Source organism: Eleutherodactylus coqui, chromosome 5, assembly GCF_035609145.1.
Source record: "Eleutherodactylus coqui strain aEleCoq1 chromosome 5, aEleCoq1.hap1, whole genome shotgun sequence".
NCBI lineage: Eukaryota > Metazoa > Chordata > Amphibia > Anura > Eleutherodactylidae > Eleutherodactylus > Eleutherodactylus coqui.
Genome location: NC_089841.1, coordinates 123,991,055 through 124,009,052, shown reverse-complemented (window position 1 = coordinate 124,009,052; position 17,998 = coordinate 123,991,055).

Below are 17,998 nucleotides of genomic sequence, written 5' to 3'. Positions count from 1 at the left end.
GCGCTACTTTGATGGGGTTTTTTTTTTAATGGATGCGGCAATACCAAATATGTATTTTTCTTTCATGATTTAGATTCTTTTTATTATAGATATGGGGACAAACGGGGGGGGGGGGGTTAAACTTTTAATACTTTTTTTTACAATCAAAACTTTATTGATATTATTTTCACTTTTTTTTAAAGTCCCCCTGGGGGACCATAACTAGTGATGCTTTGTTCGCTCCTGCAGTATGACGTAATGCTATAGCATTACGTCATACTGTGATTTGACAGGCAGTCTGTCAAGTCACCCCACGGGGACAGCCTTCTAAGGCAGCCCTGGGGCCTTTCAGAAGACCCCCGGCTGCCGTGACACTTGTACTGCTCCCTGCGTTCTCATGCGGGGGGGTGGGGGCCGTATGGGACCCCTGAACATCCTTCGGGGGATTTAAATGCCGCTGGCAGAATTGACAGCAGCATTTAAAGGGTTAATAGCCGCGATCAGTCGCGCGGGCTATAGATGCAATTGAGTTTCAGCTATAATAAACAGCTTAGGCCCGCGCTGTATGAAGAGAGGTCGCCCCGCGACCTCTCTTCATACATACCCCGATGTACATTTACGTCCTGAAGCGGGAAGGGGTTAAAGGACCAGATACTTTTTAGGGAGTTTACACATGTGGTCGTTTTAAGGTCCTATTTTCTTTCTTCAGCTACCAAAATCATTTTTGTTGCCTTTTTTTTTTTAGGAACATATAGGACTAATTTTAACATCCTTTTTCAGAGAATGTTTTTGTTTTTTTTAGAGGTAAAAAGATTTGAAAAAAAAAACTTTATACAGTGGTGCCTTGGTTTAAGAGTTTAATGCGTTCTGTGACAGAGCTCTTAACCCAAAACACTCGTATGTCAAATCACTTGTCCCCTTTGAAATGAATTGAAATGCTAGTAATCCGTTCCAGACCTCCCCAAAACACTGCAATTTTTTTGTTACATGTTCTGCCATTGATTTCAATGGGGCTGCCGGCGGCTCCATTGAAAGCAATAGCATGCCGGCAACCCCTGCAGTGATTTTCAGTGAAAAGCTTTAAATATAAGCACTTCCCTGAAAATCATCCCTAGCTGTAGTAAAAAATAAAAATATATATATACTCACCTGTCTGCCGCTGATGGGGCACAAGCCAGGGTAAGACTGTATTTAATTTTTAAAATTAGCATATTTACGCTAAAATAAAGTACAGGAACATGTTCCCCATTTTGTTTGGGATGTTTGTATAATTCCAGATTACAGGGCAGATATGGTGACAGTTTAAGTTGGCATCAGTTGGCATCCTAATGTCAAATAGGACCTGTTGGGGACATACACACTTTTTTAGTTTTATCTTTTTTAATTTCATACTCTTCCTCTGTAACTGGTACCACAGTTATAGGAGAAAACATCTCCCTGTAGTGACAATAGTCACTGGCAGAGCTGATCCGGGTTGGCTAAGATCACATGATCGCTGGGTCAAATAGTACTGTGTTTCCCCCATAATAAGCCCTATCCTGATTTTCGAGGGGGGGGGGGTCTTAAAATATAAGCCCTCACTCGAAAATAAGACCTAGTCACACTGCATAGACAAAAAAAACTCATCTAGCAGGTGTCGTTCGGATCCCTCTCGCTGCTCTCCAGCTGTGAATGGCTGTGATTGGTTCATCAAGCTCCGGCTCTAATTGGCTGAGGCGGCGTTCCGGAACCAAGCACAGCAATCTCTTGCTGGAGGTAGGGTATTCAAGCCCCGTTACCAGGAAGAGAATGCTCTCTCAGCGCTGAGGACGACATGGAAGACTGCCAGAGACCAGCATGAGGGAAAGAACTGCGCCTGCTAGGTGAGTATTAAGACCACCCCTCCCCACCCTGAAAATAAGGTGCTGTGCCTCTTTTGGGGCAAAAATTAATATAAGACAGGGTCTTATTTTTGGTAAAACACAATAGAAGCAGCGCTTCTGCTTTCTCTATTCTCTACATAGCGCTCATTGACTGCTATGTAGCCCGCAAAAGAGAAGGCAGAAGCAGTCAGGTCATGGACTACCGAGGACTTGACCTGCTCCTGCTAGATTTGAGAAGTTTTAATCTTGCACTATATTTTTACTATTATGCGGGATTTAAACTCAGGACCAAGTGCCGTATATTTACGCCACTTGGTCCTTATTGGGTTGAGACACAAAACAGGCTAGTCACTAAGGGGCTACCTGCCCCAATAATGTTTTTTGAAACCTGTCAAGATTGATAAGAAATGGACAATGGTTAGACCATAAAAAACGATTTCTCTTCATGTTAGCTGATACATTCATTCGGAATCTCCATTGGCGCTCTCCATATGATCGGATGTCTGGTGGGCCAGGGCTGATGAACTTATTGGAATCTTGTTGATTACTGCCTACCAGGATTGGAGGCGAGCCGGACTGTCCATACTAGGAGGTTCGGGCACACCAGGGTGAGTTATATATTATATTATGTTTTTTTTTTTTTACTTACTTTATCCCTGGAGCGCTGCCTTTAGCTGAAGATTGATAGGAAGACATAAAAGAAGTCATACCTCACCACAAATAGCAAGAGCATCCAGCGTGCAAGTCAATAAAATGTAATTTTTATTCAAATCATTTAAAAACTGTATCAGCAACTCCAAAAGTGGAAACAGTGAAGCAGAGCTGATTGTATTTACCTGCATGTAGCAGAGCTGAGTCTATATACCTGCTTATAGCTAAGCTGAGTCTATATACCTGTGTGTAGCAGAGCTGATTATATTTACCTGCGTGTAGCAGAGCCGAGTGCATTTACCTGCGTGTAGCAGAGCCGAGTGCATTTACCTGCGTGTAGCAGAGCCGAGTGCATTTACCTGCGTGTAGCAGAGCCGAGTGCATTTACCTGCGTGGAGCGGAGCCGAGTGCATTTACCTGCGTGGAGCGGAGCCGAGTGTATTTACCTGCGTGGAGCGGAGCCGAGTGTACTTACCTGCGTGGAGCGGAGCCGAGTGTACTTACCTGCGTGGAGCGGAGCCGAGTGTACTTACCTGCGTGGAGCGGAGCCGAGTGCATTTACCTGCGTGGAGCGGAGCCGAGTGCATTTACCTGCGTGGAGCGGAGCCGAGTGTACTTACCTGCGTGGAGCGGAGCCGAGTGTACTTACCTGCGTGGAGCGGAGCCGAGTGTATTTACCTGCGTGGAGCGGAGCCGAGTGTATTTACCTGCGTGGAGCGGAGCCGAGTGTATTTACCTGCGTGGAGCGGAGCCGAGTGTATTTACCTGCGTGGAGCGGAGCCGAGTGTATTTACCTGCGTGGAGCGGAGCCGAGTGCATTTACCTGCGTGGAGCGGAGCCGAGTGCATTTACCTGCGTGGAGCGGAGCCGAGTGCATTTACCTGCGTGGAGCGGAGCCGAGTGCATTTACCTGCGTGGAGCGGAGCCGAGTGCATTTACCTGCGTGGAGCGGAGCCGAGTGCATTTACCTGCGTGGAGCGGAGCCGAGTGCATTTACCTGCGTGGAGCGGAGCCGAGTGCATTTACCTGCGTGGAGCGGAGCCGAGTGCATTTACCTGCGTGGAGCGGAGCCGAGTGCATTCACCTGCGTGGAGCGGAGCCGAGTGCATTCACCTGCGTGGAGCGGAGCCGAGTGCATTCACCTGCGTGGAGCGGAGCCGAGTGCATTCACCTGCGTGGAGCGGAGCCGAGTGCATCCACCTGCGTGGAGCGGAGCCGAGTGCATTTACCTGCGTGGAGCGGAGCCGAGTGCATTTACCTGCGTGGAGCGGAGCCGAGTGCATTTACCTGCGTGGAGCGGAGCCGAGTGCATTTACCTGCGTGGAGCGGAGCCGAGTGCATTTACCTGCGTGGAGCGGAGCCGAGTGCATTTACCTGCGTGGAGCGGAGCCGAGTGCATTTACCTGCGTGGAGCGGAGCCGAGTGCATTTACCTGCGTGGAGCGGAGCCGAGTGCATTTACCTGCGTGGAGCGGAGCCGAGTGCATTTACCTGCGTGGAGCGGAGCCGAGTGCATTTACCTGCGTGGAGCGGAGCCGAGTGCATTTACCTGCGTGGAGCGGAGCCGAGTGCATTTACCTGCGTGGAGCGGAGCCGAGTGCATTTACCTGCGTGGAGCGGAGCCGAGTGCATTTACCTACGTGGAGCGGAGCCGAGTGCATTTACCTGCGTGGAGCGGAGCCGAGTGTATTTACCTGCGTGGAGCGGAGCCGAGTGTATTTACCTGCGTGGAGCGGAGCCGAGTGTATTTACCTGCGTGGAGCGGAGCCGAGTGTATTTACCTGCGTGGAGCGGAGCCGAGTGTATTTACCTGCGTGGAGCGGAGCCGAGTGTATTTACCTGCGTGGAGCGGAGCTGAGTGTTTATAGCTGCGTGCAGCAGAGCAGAGTGCATAGAGCTGCGTGCAGCAGAGCAGAGTGTATATAGCAGAGCAGTGTATAAAGATACATCCAGCAGAGCAGAGTGTATATAGCTGCGTGTAGCAGAGCTGAGTGTATATAACTGCGTGTAGCAGAGCTGAGTATCTGCCTGCTCGCTTAGCAACGCTTCACTCTCCCTAGCGACGCTCCACCTAACATAGCAACTTTGACCTGGCCTGACAGGTGACTCGATATATCTAACTCAAATTTTATGATTTTACGGCGGTAATGGGAACAAACAAGCTGATTCTTGGCCCATGTAATAAAAAAGAAATCCGTGCCAATCAACTTGCATGTTACACCATGCCGAGAAGTCTGCCCGTGTGAAAGGAGCAATAGCCAGCATCCTTCTACTTTAAGGTGCGTCAGTGTTATGTTTTGCTAATCGGTATACATTGTATTTATCATCCATACCCGTTCTATCACATTGTGACTGCGCCGCTATAGCTCATGGCATTACTCTGTATAAGCAGTAAACTGTAAAATAGCACAATTTTTTTTTACTGATAGTGTGAAGTATAACAGCAAGAATCTCATGTACTGTGGTTATATTCAGGATGTGGAGAGCAGAAACACCAAATGGGTATAAAGTTTTCCGCTTCACTGCACAGACTGAGCACACCTGAAAGCTGAGTTTTTGATCGCTGTGTACAATACAGCAGAGAGGGTAGAAGCAGTAAAAGGAAAAAAAGACTCTCTTGGGAGTCAGAAGCAGATTGGCTCAACTTTTAACCTCTTAACATTAAAATTGGAAAAACCCTTGTGAAAATGTCACTTTTAGGCTTTATTCACACAAACATTTTATCGCAGCAATTTTGCCCGATAAAATGCTGTTCCGAAATTGCAACCATCTGATGCATTGGATTCCAATGCATTTGTTCAGATGGGCGATTTTCCGGTGCGTAAAAATGACCAGCGGGAAAAGCTAGGCGTGGACCTATCTTTGACCAGAATACGGCGTCCAGTCCCATAGACTCCTATGGGAGCTGCCGTAAAAGGGAGGTGGGAGAGAGTTTAGCAATGGCTCTGTGAAACTCCCTCCCTCTCTCTGCCCCTTGCCGGCAAAGGGATGGAACGGGAGTTTGGCACACTAGCTCCCGCCCCCTCCCATTGTTGGGATACTGCAAGGTGCGGAGAGGGAGTTTAGCAGAGCTATACTCTCTCCCCCCGCCCGACGGTATCCCAGGCTGCGGCGTATATGAGCCGTAGCCCCGGCCGTCTGTACAAGCGAAAAAATGGGAGATGCAGCCGTGACTTGGTCACAGCTGCCTCTCGTTCATGCAATTTTTGGCCACACTATGGCCGTGACGTAGCCTTTATAGTGTAGATTTTGAATTTGTGTCTCAAATAAATATAACTGTCACATAAGTCAGATGCCATAAGTGCTAATGCAGCAGCTAGTTGTAGTCTTAAAAACTAGTAAAATATTAAACCCCCTATGTTCCAGCAGTCATAACTAATTTTTATGATGCAGCTGTATGAGACATTCTATTTTGTGGGGAAAGTTGTATTTTTATAGCAACCATTTTGAAGTACATATATGTGAGCAGCAATCATTAAAGGGGTTCTTTTATTAGAAAAAAAAAATCAATACTTACCTATTCCTCCCCAGGTAGTCCTCTTACTGCATCTTCTCCTGGCTCCTCCAATCCCCCAGGTCACCTCACCTCCAGCTGGCAGGATCCTCTTCTTCCTGTGACATTACCTACGTTCTTGGCATTCTGCTTCCTGCAGGTCAGTGTACGCTGCGTCACTAGTGACATAGCATTCACTGCCTGGCCGGAAATGCCGTATCCTATTCTGGGCTATTGCGGCAATAGTATATGAATGCTAACAGCGAGACAGTGCGCATGCGCAGTCTCAGCAATAGCCCAGCACAGGATTCTGCATTCTCTGCTAGGCAGTGAGCGCTATGTCACTACTGACTGGGTACACTGACCTGCAGGAAGCAGAATGCCGAGAATCGACACTTCATAACAGGAAAACCAGCTTGCTGGAGTTGAGGTGACCCGGGGAACTGGAGGAGCCAGGAGAAGATCTGGTAATAAGGCTGCCTGGGGAGGAACAGGTAAGTATTGATTTTTGTTTTCTAATAGCAGAACCCCTTCAACACTACTGATGGTGTGCTATAGTAACAAAGGCTGGACAGACATCTGTCTGGGATGATTTAGTGAATCCTGCACTGAGCAGGGGGGTTGGACCAGATGACCCTGGGGGTCCCTTTCAACTCTACCATTCTATGTTATTAATGTAGCGCCTTCTGTCATGCTAATAATTGCTACATTTGTATCTTATATTGCAGACAAAATAAAGAATTTTTGGGGAAAAATAGTTTCCGCCACTGTGTTTTGCCTTCACTGGTCATGAATTTGTTTTTTAATTTATACATTGGTTGCTCTGTGCTCATGTCATTTGCAGTCATGGGATGTATACTTTCCATCCTTTCACCATCACATACTTTCGGAAAATGCACTCCAAATATATAACCTTTACATAAAATAATACATACAAAAACTTTATGTATAAACCATTTGATATCTGACAATAATGGTATAAATAACAGTAACATTCAGTTCGTAGAAACTGGCATATCAATGCAGCGGTATGACTTGACTAAACTTTAAATTGGCAGTTTGTATCTTAAAGCAGTTGGTTGCACAGTCTGATGAGGTCACATTTGTTAATAGTAAGTGGTGGTTGCTCTTCTGTTTTTTTACCCCTCTAGTTTAACTCTTTTCAATTCACTGAACAGTCTGGTTACATGTTTGATTTTTATTAGTTTTTTTTAAGTTGTTAGTATTGTCTGACCTCAAAGTCTTACGAGATTTGATGTTATGTTAGACCTCCCAGCCCTTACTTCAACAGAATATTTCTAAAACATCTCTTCGCCCAATTCCATCCTAAACTGTAAGGCCGCCTGTCAATGGCCGTGACAGAATATCACTAGTGATATTCCGCCATGGAAGAGGAGAGGGGAGCACTGTAAGGTTTCTGCGATAAGCCTATCTAATTGATAGGCTCACCACGGAGAATTGCAGCATGCCGTGATTTTAATCACGCGAGCGGAGAATCGTTATGATTCTCTGCTCGTGGACATCGGGCTGCGCTTTCCATAGTTATCCTAAGGAAAGCGTGTCTTGCGAACTCTGCGGGCGATTTTTCGCCATGGAGCTTGCTATAACATCTCGTCGTGGGGGAGCAGGGTGGAGAACTGACAGGTCTCCGCGGTGAGCCTATTGATGGGCTCAACGCGGAAAATCGCAGCATGCTGCGATTTGAATCCCACAAGCGGTTTCCTTTATTTCATCTCATTTTTTCTGACACCATTCACTTCTAGATGGTGAATGATGGATAACAGGCTGACATCTTTTTACCTTTCCTTCTAATTGTTAGGTGCACTGTTCAGACACAATGTTCTGCTTCTGGGTCTGGGTCTGGCAAATATGGGTGTTGTCCCATTCTGTCTGTTCCCTGAGCTTATATTCACTCTCTTCCAGCACTCCCAGGATTAATAGCTTCTGGTCTCCTGTTCAGCTGATGCTCCTTTTCTAATCACCATCCTATATAGCTGCCCTGGGTCTTTCAGACCTTGCTGCAGTGTTGTTGAGAGTTTGTTACCTTCACGTCATGTCCAGCCACTGCTTCAGCAGTTACCTTGCGTTCTGCATTGTTCATTCGTGTACTTTGTGGTCTGTTATTCCCGTTGTCCGCTTTTCTGTTTATCCTTGTCAGCTTGTTACTCCTTTGTTTCATCTTTGTCCTATAGGTGTTCTGGCCCGCCAGGGTAAGTCAGCGCCTATAGGAAGACCATGGGGACGTCCTTATCAGGACGAGTGCTCCGATTATAGGCAGGGGTTTCCCTCTTCTGGTTATCAGTTCAGGGCAAGATACCTTCCCTAGTTTCCATCGGTATACAGGGCTCTGTTCATCTGGTATCTTACCTCCCACGCTGGGGTTGGCTGTCAGCCGTGCTGGTTTGGATCTTCACCTATCCTGTAGGTTGACACAGTGGTTCCACATCCACCATCCTTACACTAATTATGCAAACTTTGCATTTTTTGATATGCAACAACATGTTGTCCATCTTGACTTAGTTTTGTAGTTCCAAGATCACTTCCTTTCTGTACATTCACATAAGTTCCATACATATCTGGTTTGTTTTAGAAGCAGATTGACTAATTGGGTGAGGTAGAATAGTCCAAGGGTGCTCCTACACAGGACAACTGTTAAGCGCTTAAGCCCCTGTTCACTGTCCCAGCGACTACTGTTTCTGTGCTTTTACACAGGAGCGATAGTCGTTCAGGGTATAGAGGCAAAGCGTGCAGGAGATCTCTTCTGGACACCCCTTACATTCACTGTGTACAGGCTGTTGTTCCTAGCCTGTTGTCACACAGAGAGAAGTCGCAAACTAGTCACCTTGCTGAAACATAGCAACCAATGGTGTCTGGCTGCTGACGCTGCATGGGGGCAAGGCACAATACCTGAAGGTGTGAACAGAAGTATAGTGAAAAAGCAGGCTGGAGTCAGGACTGGCAGGACAGGTGCCTAAATGAGGTCCAGTCTGTAACTCAGCTCAGGCAGCAAGCAATAGCTGAGTCCAGAATACAAAACCGAGGTCAGGGAACAGAGAAGGCAGAATGGTCAATAAGGCAAGGGTCAGAACCAGGAATACATATGAAGAGAGGTTTTGTCAGAATGGCTAATGAGACCAGTTGCTTAGGCATCCACCCTAGGGTGTGGATGTCTAATATAGCAGATGCCGGCTGGTTATTGGTGGGGGACAGAATTAACCCCTTGAGTGGCACGCCCGGAAAAGTTCCGGGACGAGCTCCACTGCTCATAGCAACATAGTCCGGAATATTCCCGGGCTATGTATCACTATGGGAGCTGCAGAGCACAATGCCACAAGCTGTGACAGTGTGCTCTGCCTGCACAGTCCCACAGAGAACAAAGCAAGGGCTTTGAAAAACCAGCAGAAGATATTGCCGACATGTCGGCAATGTCCTGCTTTGTTTACAGGTTGCCATAGAGACCATCGGCTTGTCAGAAGCAAGCCGATGGTCTCTGTGGCAGGGAGAGCTGGTGCTTGGCTGTCAGAGGACAGCTAGGTACCAGCTCTTACAGCAGAGATCAGAGAAAACCTCCGATCTCTGCTGTGTTAACCCTTTACATGCTGCAGTCTATGTGACTGCAGCATGTAAAGGGCTGTCACTGCAGCATGTAAAGGGCTGTCACCATCGGACCCCTGGAATGTGATCAGGGGTCCTGATGGGTCCCTGTGGAAGTCCCCTAAAGGGACAAAAAAAAATAAAAAATTTTAAAAAAATTTAACAAAAAAAAAAATTGCAACTTGTCCCGCAAAAAACAAGCCCTCATATGGCCATGTCAATGGAAAAATGAAAAAGTTATGGCTCTTGAGACGCAACTGCAAAACTAGTTGAAATTCAATGATAAGACCATTTTAAAAAAACCTGCCCTGGTGGGCACGACAGGGTGGTAGGAAACCTGCCACTCAAGGGGTTAAAGAACGCACTGGCCCTTTAGAATAGAGGGCAGGAGCGTGTGCACAAGTCCTACAGGAAGAGGTTTGGGACCGAGCAGAGATGGAAGAAGACCATACAACAGGCAGCGGCGTCTGACTGCTGGTCCCGGAACAGGTGAGCGATGGTGCAGTGCTGTGACAAATGCCCATAGCTTTGGGTTACGATGACTGCTTGGGTCAAAGGACTCACTGTCAGCAAAAGTTGTGTATGTGTTAGCAAATGCGAAGTCATGGTACAAAATTATCTAAGAAAAGATTGGTGTGGGTTCTTTGACCAATGCATTCTAAAAGTTTGTTTTACAACTGTTCCCTACTAAATTACATTGGCCTGGAAAACATTATCTCGTACTTAGTGGGTTGCCATTTCTTACTCCAGGAAAATGTAGAAGCTGCAATGAACTGGTTAGCAAAACAATTCACTTCTAGTACTATTAGATCTATCAGATGCATGTCAAAAATGTACAAAGTATGTGATACAGTTGTTATCCTCAGACTAAGGCCACTCTCGCAAGCCATTTTGATTGTGGCGTTTTACCGCAATTTTACCGGTCTTCGACAGCGTTTTTAACGCAACATATCATTGTGCTGGGTGATAAAGTGCAATAAAAAGTGCAAAGACGCGCCAAAATCATTAGAAAACGCCACGTTCAAGTGCAGATCTGCGAAGCCCCATTGAAATCAAGTGTGCACTGAAAGACTAAAAGTCTCGCCATCCTCTTTCTCCTGCAGTCCTGCCATCTCCTCCCACAAACATGCATCTGTCGCTCCATCCCATTCAGCAAACAGGATCAGGTGTGTAGCAGGGAGGACACTTCTAATTCATGCTGTATCCCCTCTCCTTCTTCAGGTACCTAAGTTTTATTCTTTTAAACTGGGCATGAAAGGGTGTTTGGAACAAAGATGTCTATCTCCACAGGATGGAGTGCAATCAGCATCACATAGGCACCATGACCACATTCGCAGGGGTCTGATTCTACAAGTACACCAGCACCTTGCAGGAGCAGAGCTCACCTGCCTCTTTCTCTCCACCCCTTGTTTGTCGGATCGTCAGTTATCACGTGGCACAGGGAGCGGTCAAGCTCACCCCTTGCAATGACATGAAGGATGACAACCCGACAAACAAGGGGGAGGAGTACGAACCCAATCAGGGTTCCAGTTGTTAGTGAAGCTGTCAATCACCTGAGTGTCTGTACCACCTCAATAATCTGTCTCATTATGCGTATTGTTTTTATGATACACTGATAATTTTGGGATTTACTAAAAAAAAAAAAAATTACTATTTTAAGTCTGTAGGCACTTTTGTGTCACTCTTTATTTGGTACAAACAGGTACTTTTCACGTCATGCATCATTTAATGTATGAAAGGCATTTACGTAATTACTTTCCATGGTTTAATTTACACCTTTGCATACTGAAATATTGATGAGCAACATAACACATTCCATTTCCAAGGTGGACCTTCACTTTAAATTAATGGCTTATTTAATTAAATACTATGAGATAATTGGTTATTCCAGCTTAATTAACTTTGTGGTGAATGATCCATAGCAAGACACTTGGTTGCCATACAGGCCTCCCACATCATAAGGCTCTTGGTGTCCTACTGAGTATGTGAACATTTTGGTTCATTAAAGCGGCCCTTTGGTCCTGGACAAAGATGAACGCACAGCTTCTCTGACTAGCTGATGCACACGGTGCATTAGTATGCATCATTAGCCAAAGACTGCACAGTGGCTTTGTGTGACTAGTGTTGTCCATGTGAACAGCATTGGCCAATCAGATCAACATGTAGCGGAGAAACAAAGATGGCTGAACTGCTTCACTGACTATCTGATGCATATTGTGCATTAGTATACGTTGGTAGTCTAAGGGTTCCTGCACACTGGCGAGAGCGATATCAGTCCGTGATTCACAGCCCAATATCACTCTCACAAACCTTCTAAAAGCCCCTGGATGTAAGGCGTTTTCATGTCAAAACAGCCCCGCATCATTGCGGGGGGGGGGTCCCTTCATCCCATTGCTTTCAATGGGGCTGCAGCAGCAGTGGCCCCATTGAAAGCAATGGGATGAAGGGACCCCCCCCCCCCCCCGCAGTGATGCGGCAGCAGGGGATTCCTTCAGCCTGGCAGGGATGTGAGGCTGTCACATTCAGGGGTTTAACTTTGTTCTCAATAGGTTCGGGGGCAGCAGCGCCGGCCCCATTGAAAGCAATGGGAGAACATTCTGATCTCCTGCCTCTGCTGTGACAGCTGTGTCAGGGGATTCCTTCATCCCTGTGGGGAGTCCCCTCATCACTGAACACCCTACCGCTGCTGTCACAGTGTTCAGTGATGAGGGGACTCCTACGATGTTCTCCCTATGTTTTCAATGGGGCCAGCACTGCTTCTGCCGGCCCCATTGAGAACAAGGTGAAACCCCTGAATGCAAAAGCCTCACATCCCTGCCACGCTGAAGGAATCCCCTGCAGCTGCTGCTGCCGCCGGCCCCATTGGAGACAATGGGCGATATCACAAAAAGAATCAGCATGCTGCAATTTTTTTTTCACGCAGCATCGCAGGAGTGAAAACATTGCAAATGAGAATGAAACCATTGAAATTCATTGGTTTCATAATTATGCATTCTCATTCACGGTCGCAGCGCAAGAAAATCGCCCAATTTTCTCGCCAGTGTGGAGGCACCCTAAGGCTGCTGCCGTATTACACAGCAGCGTTTCTCCCCTGCAAAACACAGGTGGAGAGATGCTGATTGCAGCTGCCAGGAACCGTCTGCAATCAGTATATCTCCTCCTGTATTTGCTGTGTAATAGCAGCCTTAGGGCTCTTTCCCACGAGCGTAGGCGTTTTTAAGTGCGCCTGCCAGCGACGTAAAAACGCGTGAACAGGCGCACAAATCTAATGTTTGTGTGCCCGTTCAGCCAGCATAGGCCTGGTGCATATACGCTGAGGCCGCAATCCCGTTGCCTCCTCTTCCCTCCCCTCGCTAGCTCACCTCCTTTCTCCTTCCCTCCAGCTGTTTGCAATTTAAGTGGGCGGGACAGAGCTAAGCACCCACCCCCTCCCTGTCCCTTGTCTGCAACTAGCAATGGGAGGTGGTGGAGCAGGGGCGGAGCTTAGCTCCGCCCCCATTTAACCCCATCTTATTGCAAACAGTCGGAGGGGAGTAGAGAAGGGTGAGGGAGTTTAGCAGTCACACCTCTCTCCCACCTCCCTTCTTCAGCCGCAGTCATTGGCTCCCATAGGAGCCTATACAGCGGCTGACGTTTTCCGGGCACAAAGATGGTTCCAGGACTATCCTTGCTGCCCGGCATAAAAGAAACCGGCGCTATATTTGCCGATCGGGCGCATTTATGCCATGGAAATATGTATGTGTTATCTGATGCATTGGACTCCAATGCATCAGATGGTAGCATATATCGTCCGGCCGTGAAAACGGTGGTTGATATACGCTCATGTGAATAAGCCCTTAGACTACAAATGTGTACTAATGCGCAGTATGCATCAGGTAGTCAGAGAAGCAATTCAGCCATCCTTGTTTTCACAGGCCCAGAGGGTCACTTTAAATAAGGTATCTCACCAAAAACATGTATAAGTGTACAACCACTGGAGCCCTCAGGTATCATGAGAATGGTTCACCACAATTTTCCTGGCTGAAGGCAGCAGTAATGTGCATGCATGACCACTGCTCCATTCACTTCTATGGGATTGAGGGAGATAGTTGAGTGCATTCCTTAGCTACAGTATCTCCATAGAGAGTGAGCGGAGCAGTGGTCATGCATGCACACCACCTCTCCATTCACAGGGTGCACTGTTCTCGTGATCCTTGGGAGTTCCAGCGGTCATACATGTATCACCCAGCCTGTGGACAGCTGCAAAACGTATTTAATGGATAATTCATTTAAGGTAGGTGTACATCATGTTTTAGCATCCTGTTGTGGTGCAAATATAGTTGGCTATTTGTAGCCCTCCATTTTGTATTTTATTGTAATACAAGCCTACAGTATATAAAATTACTATTTATGTTCCTTTATCCTCCATTTTGTATCTTAAATGTGAAATGCTATGAATACTCCTGTGGACTTTAAACCTGTTTGATGTAGGCTTAGTTATCCAAAACAGTGGTAATTGAATCAACTAATTGCATTAACTACAATTCCGTTTGTATAGGTTTGTTTGAGCTCTGTCCATATACATTGTATCACCATGAATCTGTTGAGTCTTGTTAATCCTGTGATACCATCATCATTGTCTAGGGAATTTAGTTTTGTTGATTCTGAACCTTCCATCAATGAATCTGGCTACTTCAGATGGGGGGGGGGGGGGCTCAGATTGATAACATCTTGGTTGCAAAGCTTGGAGCATATGGCATATGACTCAGCAAGTTATAGTGTATAAAATAGGAGAATAATGCAGATCAGAAGCATCTTGTACCTGTAAGGTGAAGACGATCTCTTACAGTGTTGGTCCATGAAACCTGTCTGCTTTTCACTGTTGCTTCTCCAGTGAAAAGATGAACTCCAGGCAGAAGTATTTAAAGGGGTTGTCCCGCGCCGAAACGTTTTGTTTTTTTTTCAATAGCCCCTCCGTTCGGCGCGAGACAAACCCGATGCATGTGTTGAAAAAAAATACCGGATAGTACTTACCCGAATCCCCGCGCTCCGGTGACTTCTTACTTACCTTGCGAAGATGGCCGCCGGGATCTTCACCCTCGGTGGACCGCAGGTCTTCTGTGCGGTCCATTGCCGATTCCAGCCTCCTGATTGGCTGGAATCGGCACACGTGACGGGGCGGAGCTACGAGGAGCAGCTCTCCAGCACGAGCAGCCCCATTCAACACGGAGAAGACCGGACTGCGCAAGCGCGTCTAATCGGGCGATTAGACGCTGAAAATTAGACGGCACCATGGAGACGGGGACGCTAGCAACGGAACAGGTAAGTGAATAACTTCAGTATGGCTCATATTTAATGCACGATATATATTACAAAGTGCATTAATATGGCCATACAGAAGTGTATACCCCAACTTTGTTTCGGGGGACAAGCCCTTTAAGGCTGTAAGTATGTCTCTGTAGGTCTTTTGTATTGTAAAGTGTGTTTATGTCTTATCACTTGCCATATATCACCTATTTTTATGTAATTGTTTTATTATCATTTATTCATTTGTATTAATAAATTTTGTTGAATCAACCCACTTGTCCTTCTTTAAAGCCGTATCCGAACTTGTTCCCTTTCAATTGGCAAAACACCAGCTGAAATGTACTTTTTATTATGATAAAAAAAGCAAAACAGATGTCAAACAGGACAATGGAATGTTTTATTATCTTGTAGCATCCTGTTGCCATAGACTAGCATTATACAAAAAACACCAAAATGGATAGGTCATAATCCTGTAGTTGAACAGAAAATGAAACTGTATCTGCTTTTCTGTCCTGTGAAAAAAATGGGATCAAGGCAAAAAATTTGTCAGAGAGAAGTGCAGACTTTAAACCTTGACAGAAGCCCCACGATAACGCATTCATTCGAAGAGTAAAAATCAAATCTATGTTTTAACAGGATACTAAAATGTGAATCTAGCCCTAAGCTGGTTTCAGATGATCGTATTGTAACACGTCTGTAATACGGATCCATAATACAGCCTTGTTACAGATGACATATGTCTTCAGTATTTGCCGTAGTATATTTCACTTTATACTGGGTAAATCCGTATTTGCCGAATTGAAAGTAATAGCAATACGGAAGTAAATCGGCAAAAAAATCCGTCACGCTACTTTAAAAAAATGGCTGTGAAAAAAACGAACATGTGAATAGATACATAGGTCTACATTAGCCCCAGAACAATAATTGCTGAGACAACCTGTTGGGCATGTGCGGTTCTGAAGGATTTACATTGGGTTTTAGCTCCCTAGAATCTACTGTTCTTGACATATTTGCAAAATATCTGAATATAGATGCGCTAACAGACAATGCATGCCTCATGTAATTGAGGCTACAATACTGACTGGCTGGCCTCATAATGAGTATCTCCTTAATTACCAAGGCATAAGGCTAGTCCCTGAAAATTGTTGGTGTCAACTTGGAACAACCATGCTTTTCTCATGGACAACTGTATGTTGTCTGCTCTACAGTTGGCTCAAGCAGAAACCTGTATATACTTGCTCTGGAAAACAAGACAGGAAATGTAGTCTACCCAACAGTGCTGTCTTAGATTAAAAAAAATAAGATTGGAAATAGACCCGTGCGAAACCAGGTAATTCTGCTAGTATGCCATAAATATATAATTGTCTGGACCTCATCGATAACACTGGCGAACAAAATTTTTGGTGACTGAGATATCAGAACTTTTTGGGGGTATTTTGGGGTCATATATTCCGAAAATGACATTGATTTTTCTCCATTGGGTCTGCTTTTTCAAGCTATGACATATGTCCATATAAATGTACACATATTGTATTCTAAATGTAATGCCTGCCAATTAAAAGCTGAAAGTACAAAGATAAATCCCAAGAAGCCTTGAACATGAAGAAAACAACATTTTAAAAAAAATTTTCATTTAGACATTTCGATGAAACTACATTTTAGTGATTTTTTGCGATTTATTCCTGGTCATTCGCTCTAGATGTTTCACCAGTAGTCCACCATCATATGCGTAGCCCATCGTCTGCAGTACTGTTCTTCAATGGTCCTTATTTCCTGGTGAAATCGTTCATCATTTAGATCACCAAGACAACCTAGAAATCCATCTAAAATGACTGCAGGTCCTGCAATGTGATACTCATGTTACAACCAAGTGTTCAGAAACAGAAGTGAGCATATTCTTCACAAGTTCACCGTAGTTTACGGCCTTATAGTTCCCAAGGAAATGCTTTACAACCATACAAAACAGCGATCACGCATGTGCCTCAAAGCTGTCCACTGAATCTTGGAAATGCTGGTCTTAGACTGGTAGAGTTGGAAGGGACCTCCAGGGTCATCGAGTCCAACCCCCTGCTCAGTGCAGGATTCACTAAATCATCCCAGACAGATATTTGTCCAGCCTTTGTTTGAACACTTCCATTGAAGGAAAAACTAGCCACCTCCCGTGGTAACCTGTTCCACTCATTGATCACCCTCACTGTCTAATATCTAATTTGTGTCTCCTCCCTTTCAGTTTTATCCCATTGCTTCTAGTCTTTCCTTGTGCAAATGAGAATAGGGCTGATCCCTCTGCACTGTGACAGCCCTTCAGATATTTGTAGACCGCTATTAAGTCTCATCTCGGCCTTCTTTTTTGCAAGCTAGACATTCCCAGATCCTTTAACCGTTCCTCATAGGACATGATTTGCAGACCGCTCACCATCTTGGTAACTCTTCTCTGAACTTGCTCCAGTTTGTCTATGTCTTTTTTAAAGTGGGGTGCCCAGAACTGGAAGCAGTATTCCAGATGAGGTCTGACTAAGGAAGAGTCGAGGGTGTTAATTACCTCACGTGATCTAGACTCTCTGCTTCTCTTAATACATCCCAGAATGTATTGTGTTTGCCTTTTTGGCTGCTGCATCACATTGTTGACTCATGTTCAGTCTATGATCTATTAGTATACCCAAGTCTTTTTAACATGTGCTGCTGCTTAGCCCAATTCCTCCTATTCTGTATGTGCTTTCTTCATTTTTCTTGCCCAGATGTAGGACTTTGCATTTCTCCTTGTTAAATACCATGTTGTTAGTCACTGCCCACTGTGCAAGCTTCCCTAGATCTTTTTGATTACTCTCTCTCTTCGCTGGTGTTAGCTATCCCTCCTAGCTTTGTGTTGTCGGCAAATTTGAGCAGTTTCCCATCAATTCCCTCCTCCAGATCATTTATAAAAATGTTGAACAACACTGGGCCTAGGACAGAGCCTTGTGGTACCCCACTTGATACTTTCTTCCACTTGGATGTGCAGCCATTTATGACCTCTCTTTAAATACGATCACTCAGCCAGTTGTGAATCCACCTTACAGTTGCCTTGTCAATCCTCTATTTGGTCATTTTTTTCAATAAGTATAGTATGAGATATACTATATGCACTGCATTTCCCT